The sequence below is a fragment of the Aegilops tauschii genome, chromosome 7 (assembly GCF_002575655.3).
Source record: "Aegilops tauschii subsp. strangulata cultivar AL8/78 chromosome 7, Aet v6.0, whole genome shotgun sequence".
Taxonomy (NCBI): domain Eukaryota; kingdom Viridiplantae; phylum Streptophyta; class Magnoliopsida; order Poales; family Poaceae; genus Aegilops; species Aegilops tauschii.
Window position 1 is genome coordinate 324,604,721 of NC_053041.3, and position 20,415 is coordinate 324,625,135.

Sequence of the window (20,415 nt, forward strand, 5' to 3'; positions counted from 1 at the left end):
GTCACAATAAGATTCAACATCCTCCAAAATAGTGGCATTACTACTTCCTAAAGTTGACACTCTTCCAAACCCACTTTCATCAATATAATCATCATAAGTAGGAGGCATGCTATCATCATAATAAATTTGCTCATCAAAACTTGGGAGGCTAAAAATATCATCTTCATCAAACATAGCATCCCCAAGCTTGGGCCTTTTCATATCATAAGCATAATCACACTCATCATTAATAGTATGGATAGAACCAATAGTATAGCAATTATCATCATCACAATGAGTAATAGGAGCAACATCATTTGGGAGGGATACCTTTCTACCTTTGTTCTCCGTCTTTTCGTTTTCTTCTTCACATTATGTGTGGGTTCAATCCTCTTTTTGGAGCTCCTTATTAATGAGATTGGTTGAATAGAAGGCTCCTCCTCGTTACCTGATTCATCATAAGAAATAATAGGAGGATATTGGGAAGTCTCTTCCCTTTTGTTAGTATTCTCTTCATCTTCTATTTGTTTTCTTTTCTTTATGTAATTGGCAATATAAGGATTTTTAATGCAATTCACCGCACAATACATAAAAATTTCTTCTAGATCAAAATCAAGAACTTTTTCAAGGACAAATTCTGGAAGATCCTTAGTTATACGTTTCATTTCTTCATAACCCAAAAGCAAACTAAGTCCATTATGATGTGCAAGGGAAATCAAGTCATCACAATTTTTGGACACGATACGATCATGAAACAATTTGCATTGCGTATTGAAATGATCACATTCATGCAAAGTTCACAAGGACGGCAAAGAAAGTTTTAATTCTCAGCACAAACATCTAGCCTTTCTTGCAATCATTTAGTTTCTAAATACTTATGCCTCTTGCAAAATCTGTCTTCCCTATTTGGTGTGTACTTGCAAACTCTATGCACTCCACAAAAATTGACATGCTTATAAGAGATATTCTCATCATGACTAGTGCAATCATCATTAGTACTATGGATATTCAAAGAGTTCATACTAACAACATTGCAATCATGCTCATCATTCAAAGATTTAGTGCCAAACATTTTATAGACTTCTTCTACTAGCACTTGAGCACAATTTTCCTTTGCATCATTCTCACGAAAGATATTAAAAAGATGAAGCGTATGAGGCAAACGCAATTCCATTTTTTTGTAATTTTATTTTATAAACTAAACTAGTGATAAAACAAGAAACTTAAAGATTCGATTGCAAGATCTAAAGATATACCTTCAAGCACTAACCTCGCCGGCAACGGCGTCAGAAAAGAGCTTGATGTCTACTACGCAACCTTCTTCTTGTAGACGTTGTTGGGCCTCCAAGTGCAGAGGTTTGTAGGACAGTAGCAAATTTCCCTCAAGTGGATGACCTATGGTTTATCAATCCGTGGGAGGCGTAGGTTGAAGATGGTCTCTCTCAAACAACCCTGCAACCAAATAACAAAGAGTCTCTTGTGTCCCCAACACACCCTATACAATGGTCAATTGTATAGGTGCAATAGTTCGGCGAAGAGATGGTGATACAAGTGCAATATGGATGATTGATATGAGTATTTGTAATCTGAAAATATAAAAACAGCAAGGTAACTAATGATAAAAGTGAGCGTAAACGGTATCGCAACGCTAGGAAACAAGGCCTATGGTTCATACTTTCACTAGTGCAAGTTCTCTCAACAATAATAACATAATTGGATCATATAACTATCCCTCAACATGCAACAAAGAGTCACTCTAAAGTCACTAATAGCGGAGAACAAACGAAGAGATTATTGTAGGGTACGAAACCACCTTAAAGTAATTCTTTCGGATCGATCTATTCAAGAGTTCATAGTAAAATAACACGAAGCTATTCTTTCCGTTCGATCTATCATAGAGTTCGTACTAGAATAACACCTTAAGATACAAATCAACCAAAACCCTAATGTCACCTAGATACTCCAATGTCACCTCATGTATCCGTGGGTATGGTTATACGATATGCATCACACAATCTCAGATTCATCTATTCAATCCAACACAAAGTACTTCAAAGAGTGCCCCAAAGTTTCTACTGGAGAGTCAAGACAAAAACGTCTGCCAACCCCTATGCATAAGTTCACAATGTTACGGAACCCGCAAGTTGATCACCAAAACGTACATCAAGTGAATCACGTGATATCCCATTGTCAAACAGATAAGCACATGCAAGACACACATCAAGTGTTCTGAAATCCTTAAAGACTCAATCCGATAAGATAACTTCAAAGGGAAACTCAAACCATTACAAGAGAGTAGAGGGGGAGAAATATCATAAGATCCAACTATAATAGCAAAGCTCGCGATACATCAAGGTCGTGCCAAATCAAGAACAGGAGAGAGAGATCAAACACATAGCTACTGGTACATACCTTCAGCCCCGAGGGTGAACTACTCCCTCCTCATCATGGAGAGCGCCGGGATGATGAAGATGGCCACCGGTGAGTGATCCCCCCTCCGGCAGGGTGCCAGAACGGGTCCAGATTGGTTATCGGTGGCTAGAAAGGCTTGCGGCGACGGAACTCCCGGTCTATTCTGCTCTTTGATGTTTTTAGGGTATATGGACGTATATAGGCGAAAGAAGTCGGTCAGGGGAGCAACGAGGGGCCCACGAGGATGGGGGGCGCGCCCAGGGGGGTAGGGCGCGCCTCCCTGCCTCGTGGCTTCCTCGAAGCTTCCCTCACGTCTACTCCAAGTCTCCTGGATTGCTTCCATTCCAAGAATAACTCTCCCGAAGGTTTCATTCCGTTTGGACTCCATTTGATATTCCTTTTCTTCAGAACACTGAAATAGGCAAGAAAACAACAATTTGGGCTGGGCCTCCGGTTAATAGGTTAGTCCCAAAAATAATATAAAAGTGTTTAGTAAAGCCCATAAACATCCAAAACAGATAATATAATAGCATGAATACTTCATAAATTATAGATACGTTGGAGACGTATCAGGGCGTCCTTCCCACACGACCTAGAAACCGTTGGGGATAGGCCCTCCTAGCACACACACTCGGCAAAATGAGGTCATGTGCGACGGGCGTGCGATCAAATACGGTTATACATACAGTTGTGCTAAAAATACAATTATACCGGCCAAATCATTTCCAGTCATAAGTACATCCCACACAATTAGTCCGGGATAAATATTTCCGTTTGTATGTACATTCCACACGGTTAATCCAAGGAATATGTTTCTGTTAGTATGTACATCCCACACAGTTAATCCAAGAAGTACGTTTCCGTTCGTATATACATCCCAGACGGTCATGCCAAGGAAAATGTTTCCGTTCGTAGGTACATCACACACAATTTTTCCCATTAAATGGTTTTTGATAGTGTTGCCATTTCACACGATATTAACAATTTTATCATTTGTGTTATTGAATGCATCACATATAGTGCATAGAAGAAACTGTGTGGCAAAGGCTATCCATCACACACACTTTTTATGTGGTAAACGTTTTCGCAAGGTGGCCTAACGCAAATAGTTTTCAAGAGCATGTCGTGTGTGATTGGTCATTGATCCAACATGGTTTAGTCCTATAAACTGTGTGCGTTGCCTGAGGTCATCACCCACTGTGTTTTCTCAATAACCATTTGCAATAGAAAACCCAATTAGTAGGCTAATTACCCTATTATTAATAATCCATTTATTAATCTAATTGACATTTCATATTAAGCACACAATATATTTCATTTTCATATTAAGGCAGCAGATTTCATAATTGAAATACATCAGAGCACAACATCATATAGCTTCGGCACTCAGGTACCCCATTACACAACTGCACCAGCACCAAGTTTCACATGCAATATCTATAACCTTTCGAAATTAGCATCATAGATGGTACATAGACAGATGAATCCCATCTGGAAAACTACTGAAGCGGAATGCAAATATTGAGCCTTCATTGATGTCGAAGGTCTTTGCAACTTTAGGCCAGTGCCTGTCGATGATTGACTGTCCATCCTTCACCCTCTTCAGGAACACTACAATATTGAACCATGGGTGTTGTTGAAGGAAATATGCCCTAGAGGCAATAATAAAGTTATTATTTATTTCCTTATATCATGATAAATGTTTATTATTCATGCTAGAATTGTATTAACCGGAAACATAATACTTGTGTGAATACATAGACAAACAGAGTGTCCCTAGTATGCCTCTACTTGACTAGCTCGTTGATCAAAGATGGTTATGTTTCCTAGCCATAGACATGAGTTGTCATTTGATTAACGGGATCACATCATTAGGAGAATGATGTGATTGACTTGACCCATTCCGTTAGCTTAGCACTCGATCGTTTAGTATGTTGCTATTGCTTTCTTCATGACTTATACATGTTCCTATGACTATGAGATTATGCAACTCCCGTTTACCGGAGTAACACTTTGTGTGCTACCAAACGTCACAACGTAACTCGGTGATTATAAAGGTGCTCTACAGGTGTCTCCAAAGGTACTTGTTGGGTTGGCGTATTTCGAGATTAGGATTTGTCACTCCGATTGTCGGAGAGGTATCTCTGGGCCCACTCAGTAATACACATCACTATAAGCCTTGCAAGCATTGTAACTAATGAGTTAGTTGCGGGATGATGTATTACGGAACGAGTAAAGAGAATTGCCAGTAACGAGATTGAACTAGGTATCGAGATACCGACGATCGAATCTCGGGCAAGTAACATACCGATGACAAAGGGAACAACGTATGTTGTTATGCGGTCTGACCGATAAAGATCTTCGTAGAATATGTGGGAACCAATATGAGCATCCAGGTTCCGCTATTGGTTATTGACCGGAGAGGTGTCTCGGTCATGTCTATATAGTTCTCGAACCCGTAGGGTCCGCACGCTTAACGTTACGATGTACCGAAGGTTGTTCGGAGTCCCGGATGTGATCACGGACATAACGAGGAGTCTCGAAATGGTCGAGACATAAAGATTAATATATTGGAAGCCTATGTTTGGATATCGGAAGTGTTCCGGGTGAAATCGGGATTTTTCTAGAGCACCGGGAGGTTACCGGAACCCCCCGGTAACTTAATGGGCCTTAGTGGGCCTAGGTGGAAGAGAGGAGAGGAGGCCACGGCAGGGCCGCACGCCCCTCCCCCCAGTCCGAATAGGACAAGGAGAGGGGGGGCGCCCCCCTTTCCTTCCTCCCCTCCACCTCTCCCCCCTCTCTCTCCTAGTCGAACATGGAAAAGGGGGGAGTCCTACTCCCGGTAGGAGTAGGACTCCTCCTGGCGCGCCTCTCCCCTTGGCCGGCCGAACCCCCCTTGCTCCTTTATATACGGGGGCAGGGGGCACCTCTAAACACACAATTGATCATTGATCTCTTAGCCGTGTGCGGTGCCCCCTCCACCATATTACACCTCGATAATATCGTAGCGGTGCTTAGGCGAAGCCCTGTGTCGGTAGAACATCATCATTGTCACCACGCCGTCGTGCTGACGAAATTCTCCCTCAACACTCGGCTGGATCGGAGTTCGAGGGACGTCATCGAGCTGAACGTGTGCTGAACTCGAAGGTGTTGTGCGTTCGGTACTTGATCGGTCAGATCGTGAAGACGTGCGACTACATCAACCGCATTGTGTTAACGCTTCCGCTTTCGGTCTACGAGGGTACGTAGACAACACTCTCCCCTCGCGTTGCTATGCATTAGCATGATCTTGTGTGTGCGTAGGAATTTTTTTGAAATTACTACGTTCCCCAACAGTGACATCCGAGCCTGGTTTTATGCGTTGATGTTATATGCACGAGTAGAACACAAGTGAGTTGTGGGCGATATAAGTCATACTGCTTACCAGCATGTCATATTTTGGTTCAGCGGTATTGTGAGATGAAGCGGCCCGGACCGACATTACGCGTACGCTTACGCGAGACTGGTTTCACCGTTGCGAGCACTCGTTGCTTAAAGGTGACTAGCGGGTGTCAGTCTCTCTCACTTTAGTTGAACCGAGTGTATAACAATGCTTTATGGCTTAGAACCGGGTCTTCAACGACGTTTTGAACGTCATGGAGCATATGAGATGTTCCAGGAGTTGAAGTTAATATTTCAAGCAAATGCCCGGATTGAGAGATATGAAGTCTCCAATAAGTTCTACAGCTGCAAGATGGAAGAGAATAGTTCTATCAGTGAGCATATACTCAAAATGTCTGGGTATAACAATCACTTGATTCAACTGGGAGTTAATCTTCCGGATGATAGCGTCATTGACAGAATTCTTCAATCACTGCCACCAAGCTACAAGAGCTTCGTGATGAACTATAACATGCAAGGGATGAATAAGACAATTCCCGAGCTCTTCGCAATGCTAAAGGCAGCGGAGGTAGAAATCAAAATGGAGCATCAAGTGTTGATGGTCAATAAGACCACTAGTTTCAAGAAAAAGGGCAAAGGGAAGAAGAAGGGGAACTTAAAGAAGAATAGCAAGCAAGTTGCTGTTCAGGAGAAGAAACCCAAATCTGGACCTAAGCCTGAGACTGAGTGCTTCTACTGCAAGCAGACTGGTCACTGGAAGCGCAACTGCCCCAACTATTTGGCGGATAAGAAGGATGGCAAGGTGAACAAATGTATATGTGATATACATGTAATTGATGTGTACCTTACCAGAGCTCGCTTAGCACCTGGGTATTTGATACTGGTTCTGTTGCTAATATTTGCAACTCGAAATAGGGACTACGGATTAAGCGAACACTGCCAAGGTCGAGGTGACGATGCGCGTGGGAAACGGTTCCAAAGTCGATGTGATCGCCGTCGGCACGCTACCTCTACATCTACCTTCGGGATTAATATTAGACCTAAATAATTGTTATTTGGTGCCAGCGTTGAGCATGAACATTATATCTGGATCTTGTTTGATGCGAGACGGTTATTCATTTAAATTAGAGAATAATGGTTGTTCTATTTATATGAGTAATATTTTTTATGGTCATGCACCCTTGAAGGGTGGTCTATTTTTAATGAGTCTCGGTAGTAGTGACACACATATTCATAATGTCGAAGCCAAAAGATGCAGAGTTGATAATGATAGTGCAACTTATTTGTGGCACTACCGTTTAGGTCATATCGGTGTAAAGCGCATGAACAAACTCCATAATGATGGACTTTTGGAATCACTTGGTACTTGCGAACCGTGTCTCATGGGCAAGATGACTAAAACACCGTTCTCCGGAACTATGGAGAGAGCAACTGATTTGTTGGAAATCATACATACAGATGTATGTGGTCCGATGAATATTGAGGCTCGTGGCGGATATCGTTAGTTTCTCACCTTCACAGATGATTTGAGCAGATATGGGTATATCTACTTAATGAAACATAAGTCTGAAACATTTGAAAAGTTCAAAGAATTTCAGAGCGAAGTTGAAAATCATCGTAACAAGAAAATAAAGTTTCTACGATCAGATCGTGGAGGAGAATATTTGAGTTACGAGTTTGGCCTACATTTGAAACAATGCGGAATAGTTTCACAACTCACGCCACCCTGAACACCACAACGTAATGGTGTGTCCAAACGTCGTAATCGTACTTTACTAGATATGGTGCGATCTATGATGTCTCTTACTAATTTACCGCTGTCGTTTTGGGGTTATGCTTTAGAGACGGCTGCATTCACTCTAAATAGGGCACCATCGAAATCCGTTGAGACGACGCCTTATGAACTATGGTTTGGCAAGAAACCAAAGTTGTCGTTTCTTAAAGTTTGGGGTTGCGATGCTTATGTGAAGAAACTTGAACCTGATAAGCTCGAACCTAAATCGGAGAAATGTGTCTTCATAGGATACCCAAAGGAGACTGTTGGATACACCTTCTATCACAGATCCGAAGGCAAGATATTCGTTGCTAAGAATGGATCCTTTCTAGAGAAGGAGTTTCTCTCGAAAGAAGTGACTGGGAGGAAAGTAGAACTTGATGAGGTAAATGTACCTGCTCCCTTATTGGAAAGTAGATCATCACAGAAACTAGTTTCTGCGACACCTACACCAATTAGTGAGGAAGTTAATGATAATAATCATGAAACTTCAGATCAAGTTATTACTGAACCTCGTAGGTCAACCAGATTAAGATCCGCACCAGAGTGGTACGGTAATCCTTTTCTGGAGGTTATGTTACTAGACCATGACGAACCTACGAACTATGAAGAAGCGATGGTGAGCCCAGATTCCGCAAAATGGCTTGAGGCCATGAAATCCGAGATGGGATCCATGTATGAGAACAAAGTATGGACTTTGGTTGACTTGCCCGATGATCGGCAAGCCATTGAAAATAAATGGATCTTCAAGAAGAAGACTGACGCTGACGGTAATGTTACTGTCTATAAAGCTCGACTTGTTGCGAAAGGTTTTTGACAAGTTCAAGGGATTGACTACGATGAGACCTTCTCACCTGTAGCGATGCTCAAGTCTGTCCGAATCATGTTAGCAATTGCCGCATTTTATGATTATGAAATTTGGCAAATGGATGTCAAAACTGCATTCCTGAATGGATTTCTAGAAGAAGAGTTGTATATGATGCAACCGGAAGGTTTTGTCGATCCAAAGGGAGCTAACAAAGTGTGCAAGATCCAGCGATCCATTTATGGACTGGTGCAAGCCTCTCGGAGTTGGAATAAACGCTTTAATAGTGTGATCAAAGCATTTGGTTTTATACAGACTTTTGGAGAAGCCTGTATTTACAAGAAAGTGAGTGGGAGCTCAATAGCATTTCTGATATTATATGTGGATGACATATTGCTAATTGGAAATGATATAGAATTTCTGGATAGCATAAAGGGATACTTGAATAAGAGTTTTTCAATGAAAGACCTCGGTGAAGCTCCATATATATTGGGCATCAAGATCTATAGAGATAGATCAAGACACTTAATTGGACTTTCACAAAGCACATACCTTGACAAAGTTTTGAAGAAGTTCAAAATGGATCAAGCAAAGAATGGGTTCTTGCCTGTATTACAAGGTGTGAGATTGAGTAAGACTCAATGCCCGACCATTGCAGAAGATAGAGAGAAGATGAAAGATGTACCCTATGCTTCAGCCATAGGCTCTATCATGTATGCAATGCTGTGTACCAGACCTGATGTGTGCCTTGCTATAAGTTTAGCAGGGAGGTACCAAAGTAATCCAGGAGTGGATCACTGGACAGCGGTCAAGAACATCCTGAAATACCTGAAAAGGACTAAGGATATGTTTCTCGTTTATGGAGGTGACAAAGAGCTCATTGTAAATGGTTACGTTGATGCAAGCTTTGACACTGATCCGGACGATTCTAAATCGCAAACCGGATACGTGTTTACATTGAACGCCGGAGCTGTCAGTTGGTGCAGTTCTAAGCAAAGTGTCGTGGCGGGATCTACGTGTGAAGTGGAGTACATAGCTGCTTCGGAAGCAGCAAATGAAGGAGTCTGGATGAAGGAGTTCATATCCGATCTAGGTGTCATACCTAGTGCATCGGGTCCAATGAAATTTTTTTGTGACAATACTGGTGCAATTGCCTTAGCAAAGGAATCCAGATTTCACAAAATAACCAAGCACATCAAAAGACGCTTAATTTCCATCCGGGATTTAGTCCAGGTGGGAGACATAGAAATTTGCAAGATACATACGGATATGAATGTTGCAGACCCGTTGACTAAGCCTCTTCCACGAGCAAAACCTGATCAGCACCAAGACTCCATGGGTTTAAGAATCATTACTGTGTAATCTAGATTATTGACTCCAGTGCAAGTGGGAGACTGAAGGAAATATGCCCTAGAGGCAATAATAAAGTTATTATTTATTTCCTTATATCATGATAAATGTTCATTATTCATGCTAGAATTGTATTAACCGGAAACATAATACTTGTGTGAATACATAGACAAACAGAGTGTCCCTAGTATGCCTCTACTTGACTAGCTCGTTGATCAAAGATGGTTATGTTTCCTAGCCATAGACATGAGTTGTCATTCGATTAACGGGATCACATCATTAGGAGAATGATGTGATTGACTTGACCCATTCCGTTAGCTTAGCAGTCGATCGTTTAGTATGTTGCTATTGCTTTCTTCATGACTTATACATGTTCCTATGACTATGAGATTATGCAACTCCCGTTTACCGGAGGAACACTTTATGTGCTACCAAATGTCACAACGTAACTGGGTGATTATAAAGGTGCTCTACAGGTGTCTCCAAAGGTACTTGTTGGGTTGGCGTATTTCGAGATTAGGATTTGTCACTCCGATTGTCGGAGAGGTATCTCTGGGCCCACTCAGTAATACACATCACTATAAGCCTTGCAAGCATTGTAACTAATGAGTTAGTTGCGGGATGATGTATTACGGAACGAGTAAAGAGAATTGCCAGTGACGAGATTGAACTAGGTATCGAGATACCGACGATCGAATCTCGGGCAAGTAACATACCGATGACAAAGGGAACAACGTATGTTGTTATGCGGTCTGACCGATAAAGATCTTCGTAGAATATGTGGGAACCAATATGAGCATCCAGGTTCCGCTATTGGTTATTGACCGGAGAGGTGTCTCGGTCAATTCTACATAGTTCTCGAACCCGTAGGGTCCGCACGCTTAACGTTACGATGACAGTTATATTATGAGTTTATATGTTTTGATGTACCGATGGTTGTTCGGAGTCCCGGATGTGATCACGGACATAACGAGGATTCTCGAAATAGTCGAGACATAAAGATTGATATATTGGAAGCCTATGTTTGCATATTGGAAGTGTTCCGGGTGAAATCGGTATTTTTCCGGAGTACCGGGAGGTTACCGGAACCCCCCGGTAACTTAATGGGCCTTAGTGGGCCTAGGTGGAAGAGAGGAGAGGAGGCCAGGGCAGGGCCGCACGCCCCTCCCCCCAGTCCGAATAGGACAAGGAGAGGGGGGGCGCCCCCCTTTCCTTCCTCCCCTCCACCTCTCCCCCTCTCTCTCCTAGTCGAACATGGAAAAGGGGGGGAGTCCTACTCCCGGTAGGAGTAGGACTCCTCCTGGCGCGCCTCTCCCCTTGGCCGGCCGAACCCCCCTTGCTCCTTTATATACGGTGGCAGGGGGGCACCTCTAAACACACAATTGATCATTAATCTCTTAGCCGTGTGCGGTGCCCCCTCCACCATATTACACCTCGATAATATCGTAGCGGTGCTTAGGCGAAGCCCTGCGTGGGTAGAACATCATCATTGTCACCACGCCGTCGTGCTGACGAAATTCTCCCTGAACACTCGGTTGGATCGGAGTTCGAGGGACGTCATCGAGCTGAACATGTGCTGAACTCGGAGGTGCCGTGGGTTTGGTACTTGATCGGTCGGATCGTGAAGACGTACGACTAAATCAACCGCGTTGTGTTAACGCTTCCGCTTTCGGTCTACGAGGGTACGTAGACAGCACTCTCCCCACTTATAATAGTTAGTACCATCCTGTAGTGAACTGATGTCTTCTTCATTGTGCAGACAAAGATCTTGTTGTTTTTTGTCACTAATTTCTTTATCCTAACAATCTTTCTGACTTTCTTGACTTGACTGATATTCATGGACAACTCATTTCCCCATATGCAAAAAAGGTCGAACAGTGGGCCAAAACCTCTGATAGCAGGACCTACATGTGCAAGACCAAATTGTTAAAAACTTAAATATTAGAATGGTTCCTGCAATTGCACAATAATGTGCTTTTAGACAAAGGACCGTGCATGTGCAAACCTCGATTGTAAAGCTCAGTTATTTCCAATGTTTCCCTGCAACACATATACGGTAGTTGGTGATCAGGTTAAGTGAGGGTTCACATGCTATCAGTAAAATATGTTGATGAAAAATAAACACATTGCAGATTCATCAGATTAATTCAAGCCACATGGAAAACCCATTTATCCAAACCAAGCATGATAATGAACTAGGAAATATAGCAATTGTATATGTTTCTCTTGTATTAAGTGCAACCAAATTCGATTTTTCCTCACATCCACAACAATACAAAATTCTACCCACGACAATTGGACATCGCATTGCAGAAATGAACCAAGCAGTTAACTAAACACCAAAACAAATGAACCAACATTAACTGAGCACCATTGCACAATATAACACACTCGTAATAGAATATCACACAGTTAACCAAACCAAGCATGCTTAACAAATTGGAAATATAGCAATTGTATTTGTTTCTCATGTATTTATTACAACCAAATTCGATTTATTTCTCACATGGTATGCAATAACAGAATGCACACACAACAATTGAACACCACATTGCTAAATTGAACCAAGCAGTTAACTAAACAGCACAACAAATGAACCAAACGTTAGCTGAGCACCACATTGCACAATGTATAACATACTAGAAGATCAGACAGCTAACCAAACCAAGCATGCTTGACAACTTGGAAATATAGCAATTGCATTTGTTTCTCATGTATTTTGTAAAGATAAATTTGATTTATTTCTCACATGGAAGACGATACAAAATTGCAGCCTGAAGAATTGAACATCACATTTGCAGAATTGAACCAAATAGTTAACTGAAGACGACAACTAATTAACCAAACAGTTAATAAGTGAGCACCACATTGCACGACATATAGAACATATACACTAGAGCAACAGATTGCATTGTAAAAGTAGATAGGACAATTCACTAGAATTTGTTCAGGAAAGGCAGGAGCAACACATGCAATGGGTAAACCGAGCATGCTTAACCGACATTGCTAGTAAACTGAACACAGGTCCTTATAAATAGTGAGCTAATAAGACAAGCTACTCCTCATCGTCGGAGATATCGATGATGATTAGTTCCTTGGAAATGGAACAGGGCGAGGCCTCCACATCATGGGTGCCCTCGTCGTAGTGGTGAGTTGCTTGAGCCGCTCCGGGCACCAACCTGTTGGCTCTCGAGTTGAGGTAAGCACGGGCATGTTGAGAAAATACCTCATAGTCTTCGTCGAAGGCACCGATGGTGGCCTCGAGAAAATGCCACGAACTGTCGTTTAAAGCAGCCAACCGCGTCACGGCGTTCCCGCTCGAGGCATCGACGGTGGCCTCGACAGTGAGGTGCTTGTCCAAGATCTAGGGGTCGGCACGAATGGCAGCCATCGCGACCTCATCCGGGCGTGCGGCCGCAATTTGCTTCTTCACTGCCAAATGCTCCTTAAGCTCCTGGCTATACTGCGTGCATCATGGCTTAGGGCGGCGCTTATTTGGGGGAGGGGTCGGTGATTTGGGTGGAAGGTGTCACGCCGGCAGTTGGGGCATGCGGGATGTCGAAGGAGGAGGATGGGGGTCGGGTGTGAATTACCTGCCTGGATCGACGAGGCCGAGCAGCATGAAGGAGGCTCGCCGACGAGGATGTGGCGCTGCAAGCAAGGAGTCAATGTTCCAACTTGGAAAGGAAGGTGGAAACAGGAGAAATGTGGCTTTTGGTAAGGGGGAGGGGGTGGGGAGGTAGTTATTTCCGCAAAAGCCGAAAATTTTGAATCGGTGCAGTGAAAAAACTGGCGCACAAAGTGTCATCAGACACGGTCCCTTATTCAGCACTGTGTATGATATGTGAACATCATGAATGATTCATATAGCTTAACCCGTGTATGATGAGTTTGAACGTGCAAATTTTGGTTCGAATTTCTTACAGTGGTCATCGACGTCATTACATTATTTGGGTACACAAAGGAGACTACAGCACACCCACACTTCTTAATCAAGCAAGTTCAGCAATTAAACAGAGCTAGCTGACCTAAACATTACTCTAACTAATTAAAGACTGGCGCTCTTAATTAAAAAAAGAGTACTACTATGGCTGGTGCTCGTCCTCTCCGTCGCCTCCTCCATGTCCAGCTCGCGCCCGACGATCTCCTGGGGAAGGGGCTCCATGGCATCCATCGCTCCATACTCGGCAAGCATCTCGCCATCTGCGTCCGCCATCTCTTTGGAAAAGGCCACCACGAGCTGGGCGTGGGCGCCCGCGATCTGGGCTTGGACGGGCTCCGTCGTGGCAAGGTATGCGGCGAATGAAGGAAATATGCCCTAGAGGCAATAATAAAGTTATTATTTATTTCCTTATATCATGATAAATGTTTATTATTCATGCTAGAATTGTATTAACCGGAAACATAATACTTGTGTGAATACATAGACAAACAGAGTGTCACTAGTATGCCTCTACTTGACTAGCTCGTTGATCAAAGATGGTTATGTTTCCTAGCCATAGACATGAGTTGTCATTTGATTAACGGGATCACATCATTAGGAGAATGATGTGATTGACTTGACCCATTCCGTTAGATTAGCACTCGATCGTTTAGTATGTTGCTATTGCTTTCTTCATGACTTATACATGTTCCTATGACTATGAGTTTATGCAACTCCCGTTTACCAGAGGAACACTTTGTGTGCTACCAAACGTCACAACGCAACTGGGTGATTATAAATGTGCTCTACAGGTGTCTCCAAAGGTACTTGTTGGGTTGGCGTATTTCGAGATTAGGATTTGTCACTCCGATTGTCGGAGAGGTATCTCTGGGCCCACTCAGTAATACACATCACTATAAGCCTTGCAAGCATTGTAACTAATGAGTTAGTTGCGGGATGATGTATTACGGAACGAGTAAAGAGACTTGCCAGTAACGAGATTGAACTAGGTATCGAGATACCGACAATCGAATCTCGGGCAAGTAACATACCGATGACAAAGGGAACAACGTATGTTGTTATACGGTCTGACCGATAAAGATCTTGGTAGAATATGTGGGAACCAATATGAGCATCCAGGTTCCGCTATTGGTTATTGACCGGAGAGGTGTCTCGGTCATGTCTACATAGTTCTCGAACCCGTAGGGTCCGCACGCTTAAAGTTACGATGACAGTTATATTATGAGTTTATATGTTTTGATGTACCGAAGGTTGCTCGGAGTCCCGGATGTGATCACGGATATAACGAGGAGTCTCGAAATGGTCGAGACATAAAGATTGATATATTGTAAGCCTATGTTTGGATATCGGAAGTGTTCCGGGTGAAATCGGGATTTTTCTGGAGTACCGGGAGGTTACCGGAACCCCCCGGTAACTTAATGGGCCTTAGTGGGAATAGGTGGAAGAGAGGAGAGGAGGCCAGGGCAGGGCCGCACGCCCCTCCCCCAGTCTGAATAGGACAAGGAGAGGGGGGCGGCGCCCCCCTTTCCTTCTTCCCCTCCACCTCTTCCCCCTCTCTCTCCTAGTCCAACATGGAAAAGGGGGGAGTCCTACTCCCGGTAGGAGTAGGACTCCTCCTGGCGCGCCTCTACCCTTGGCCGGCCGAACCCCCCTTGCTCCTTTATATACGGGGGCAGGGGGCACCTCTAAACAGACAATTGATCATTGATCTCTTAGCCGTGTGCGGTGCCCCCCTCCACACAATTACACCTTGATAATATCGTAGCGGTGCTTAGGCGAAGCCCTGCGTCGGTAGAACATCATCATTGTCACCACGCCGTCGTGCTGACGAAACTCTCCCTCAACACTCGGCTGGATCGTAGTTCGAGGGACGTCATCGAGCTGAACATGTGCTGAACTCGGAGGTGCCGTACGTTTGGTACTTGATTGGTCGGATCGTGAAGACGTACGACTACATCAACCGCGTTGTGTTAACGCTTCCGCTTTCGGTCTACGAGGGTACGTAGACAACACTCTCCCCTCTCGTTGCTATGCAGCACCATGATCTTGCGTGTGCGTAGGAATTTTTTTGAAATTACTACGTTCCCCAACAGCGAAGGAATGGACGGCTGCTCGAACGCTCTTGGAGATTGCCAACTCTTCAGCCGTGGTTTGCCGACCGTTGCCGGAGAAGCTTCGTTCGTTTTGTGTGATGACCGCCACAAGCTGGGCCTGGGCGGCTGTCAGTGTCAAAACCGGCCGATCTTGGGTAGGGGGTCCCGAACTGTGTGTTTGTGGATCGAAGGTAACAGGAGGCGGGGGACACAATGTTTACCCAGGTTCGGGCCCTCTTAATGGAGGTAATACCCTACTTCCTGCTTGATTGACTATGATGAGTATAGGGGTTACAGCAGTTGATCTACCTCGAGATCGTAATGGCTAAACCCTAGATGTCTAGCATGTATGATTGTGATTGCCTCTACGGACTAAACCCTTCGGTTTATATAGACACCGGAGGGCCTAGGGTAGTACAGAGTCGGTTAACAGAGAAAGGAATCTTCACATCCGAACGCCAAGCTTGCCATCCACGTAAAGGAGAATCCCATCCGGACACGGGGGTAGGCCTTCTGTCTTGTATCTTCACAGCCCATCAGTTCGGCCAATGTCACATAGCTCGGACGCCCGGGGACCCCCTAATCCAGGACTCCCTCAGTAGCCTCTGAACCAGGCTTCAAAGACGATGTGTCCGGCGCGCAGTTTGTCTTCGGCATTGCAAGGCAGGTTCCTCCTCCAAATACTTCAAAGTAGTTGATCAAAAGAACTATATCCGGCTCTGTATAATAGTTACAACCCTGAACCACAAGGGCAGAATACTTAAACAAAGATATACTATCTCTTCTGACAGCTTTTCCGGCGAGGCATTATGTTCTGGCCTTATTATTAGTTTGAACCATTTTTTAGCCTCCCGCTTCGCGTTTCGAGGCGCAGTCTTCATTGACACGTCTTGTCAAAGCAGAGATCGTGTCCCCTTATTACAGGATTCTCATCGATACGGGTTTGGGTAATCCAACCGTGCCATTTGCACGGCCCCTTGGGAATAGGCGAGTTTTAAGGCTCATGGGAGGATGCTCGATATTCACTGCCTTTATAAGAATATAAGGATCCATCTTTTTACCCCACGCCTTCTTCCTCCTCAGCCCATCCGCCCTCGAGTTCCAGTGCCCAAGTTTCAATTCTTTCCGTCCCCAGGAAACACAACAGCCATGTCTGAATCTGGAGTGCAGGGCAAGTGGATGGCCTCCTCTGTCACGGAGGGGAACATCAAGGAACCCCGGGAAGCGGGGTACTTAGCCGCGGAAATTGCCCACCGGCTCCCTGCTAAAAAGCAGATCATCCCCACTCGGAGTCCAATGAGAGGGTAGTATTTATCCCCCACTTTCTTCGTGGACTAGGGTTTCCTCTCAACCCTTTCATCCGCGGGCTCATGTTCTATTACGGGCTAGATTTCCATGATCTAGCCACTAATTCCTTCCTCAACATTTCGGCGTTCATCGTCGTGTGTGAGGAGTTCCTCCGCATCCCCCCCCCCCACTTTGGCCTGTTGCTCAAGGTCTTCAACATGAAGCCGAAAGTGTCCGATGGTCAACATGCGGAGTGTGGCGGCGCCATGGTGAGCAAGATCCCCAACGTCACCTGGCCCAAGGGGACCTTTGCGGATACCGTGATGGGATGGCAGCAGGAGTGGTTCTACATCACGGAACCCCGCGACGCCACATGGGCCGCCACTCCTGAGTTCAAATCCGGTCCTCCAATGCGGCTTACATCATGAATTAACAAGGGCCTAGATTGGGCGGCGTCCGACGAGGTGATGACGCTGCAAAAGCGCGTCAAGAGCATGATGGAGAAGAACACCAGTCTTGCCGACGTGATGCAGGTGTTGGGGATCGTTGCAGAAATTAAAAAATTTCTACGCATCACCAAGATCAATCTATGGAGTTTACTAGCAACGAGAGGGGAGTGCATCTTCATACCTTTGAAGATCACGATGCGGAAGCATTGCAAGAACGCGGTTGGAGGAGTCGTACACGTAGCGATTCAGATCACGGCAGGATCCGATCGAAACAACGAACAACGGTGCCTCCGCGTTCAACACACGTGCAGCCCGGTGACGTCTCCCGCGCCTTGATCCAGCAAGGAGGAGGGAGAGGTTGAGGAAGAAGGCTCCAACAGCAGCACGATGGCGTGGTGGTGGTGGAGTGGCAGTTCTCCGGCAGGGCTTCGCCAAGCTCATGCGGAGGAGGAGACGTGTTGGGGAGGGGAGGGGCTGCGCCTTGGATGTGGTGTTGCAGCCCTCCCTCCACCCCTCTATTTATAGGGAGAAGGGGGAAGGGGGCCGGCCCCTCTAGATGAGATCTAGAGGGGGGCGGCGGCCAAGGGGGAGGGGGCTTGCCCCCCAAGCATGGGGGTGCCCCCCTTTAGGGTTCCCCCAAACCCTAGGTGCATGGGCCCTAGGGGGATGGCGCCCAGCCCACTTAGGGGCTGGTTCCCTTTCACCTACAGCCCATAAAGCCCTCCGGGGCAGGTGGACCCACCCGGTGGACCCCCGGAACCCCTCCGGTGGTCCCGGTACAATACCGGTATACCCCCGAATATTTTCAGTGACCGTACGATGACTTCCCATATATAAATCTTCACCTCCGGACCAATCCAGAACTCCTCGTGATGTCCGGGATCTCATCCAGGACTCCGAACAACATTCGGTAATCACATACAAACCTTCCTTATAACCCTAGCGTCATCGAACTTTAAGTGTGTAGACCCTACGGGTTCGGGAATCATGCAGACATGACTGAGACACCTCTCTAGCCAATAACAAACAACAGGATCTGGATACCCATGTTGGCTCCCACACGTTCCACGATGATCTCATCGGATGAACCACGATGTTGAGGATTCAAGAAATCTCGTATACAATTCCCTTTGTCAATCGGTACGTTACTTGCCCGAGATTCGATCGTCGGTATCCCAATACCTCAGTCAATCACGTTACCAGCAAGTCACTTTACTTGTTTCGTAATGCATGATCCCATGGCCAACTACTTGGTCACATCGAGCTCATTATGATGATGCATTACCGAGTGGGCCCAGAGATACCTCTCCGTCATACGGAGTGACAAATCCCAGTTTCGATCCGTGCCAACCCAATAGACACTTTCGGAGATACCTGTAGTGCACCTTTATAGTCACCCAGTTACGTTGTGACGTTTGGTACACCCAAAGCATTCCTACAACATCTGGGAGTTGCACGATCTCATGGTCTAAGGAAATGATACTTGACATTAGAAAAGCTTTAGCAAACGAACTACACGATCTAGTGCTATGCTTAGGATTGGGTCTTGTCCATCACATCATCCTCCTAATGATGTGATCCCGTTATCAATGACATCCAATGTCCATGGTCAGGAAACCGTAACCATCTATTGATCAACGAGCTAGTCAACTAGAGGCTCACTAGGGACATGTTGTGGTCTATGTATTCACACATGTATTACGATTTCCGGATAACACAATTATAGCATGAACAATAGACAATTATCATGAACAAGGAAATATAATAATAACCAGTTTATTATTGCCTCTAGGGCATATTTCCAACACCAGGTGATGCTTTTTGGCCGGATTCTCCCCTGCCAACGCCGGACTCTCCATATGTGGGAGTTCGATCCGGCCAGCACTCGGACCTTGCAGGTTCTTCAGCACGACACACGAAGAAATATGGCTGCTTGCCAAGGCCCAGAAGTCGTGGCCGGAAATGACCGAAGACCTCGGCCTCGACTGTGCTCATCCGGCTACGCCAGGAAGCTTTTCAGATTTCCAAACATATCCTCAACTTGTAGATCCAAGGAGTATGCTAAGCCTTCACCTCATCCTTCAGGGCTGGACGAAGAAGGCGGAGCGGATCAAGTGTCCGGCTCCAATGCCCGAAGACCTAGCTATTCCTCTTTTAACGAAGATGCTGGTTCCGGCGCCGTACCAGGTGAGGGAGTCCTCGACTAAGGGGTCCTCGGGCGGCCAGCTTGTTGGATATGGGCCGGACTAATGGGCCGTGGAGATACAAGACCAACGACTCTCTCCTGTGTCCGGATGGGACTCTCTTTGGCGTGGAAGGCAAGCTTGGCGGCCAAATATGAAGATTCCTTTCTGTGTAACCGACCTTATGTAACCCTAGATCCCTCCAGTGTCTATATAAACCAGACGATTTAGTCCGTAGAGGCAACATATATGCAGATATAGTCAGACAGGCTAGACTTCTAGGGTTTTATCCATTACGATCTCGTGGTAGATCAACTCTTGTAATACTCATATTCATCAAGATCAATCAAGCAGGAAGTAGGGTATTACCTCCATAGAGAGGGCCTGAACCTGGGTAAACATTGTGTCCCCCGTCTTCTGTTACCATCAACCTTAGACGCATAGGTCGGGACGCCCTACCAAGATCCACCGGTTTTGACACCAACATTGGTGCTTTCATTGAGATTTCCAATGTGCTGTCCCCAAAAGGTTTGGTGGCGCCTTCAATCATCCACAACGACGCTGTCCAAGGGGAAACCTTCCTCACCGGACAGATCTTTGTGTTCGGCGGCTTCGCACTGCGGGCCAACTTGTTTGGCCATCTGGAGCAGATCGACAGCTACGCCCCTGGCCATCAGGTCAGATTTGGGAGCTTGAGCTATGTCTCGGACATCCATGGAGACTTGAAATTTGATGGATTCGAGACCACGGCAGCCGCTC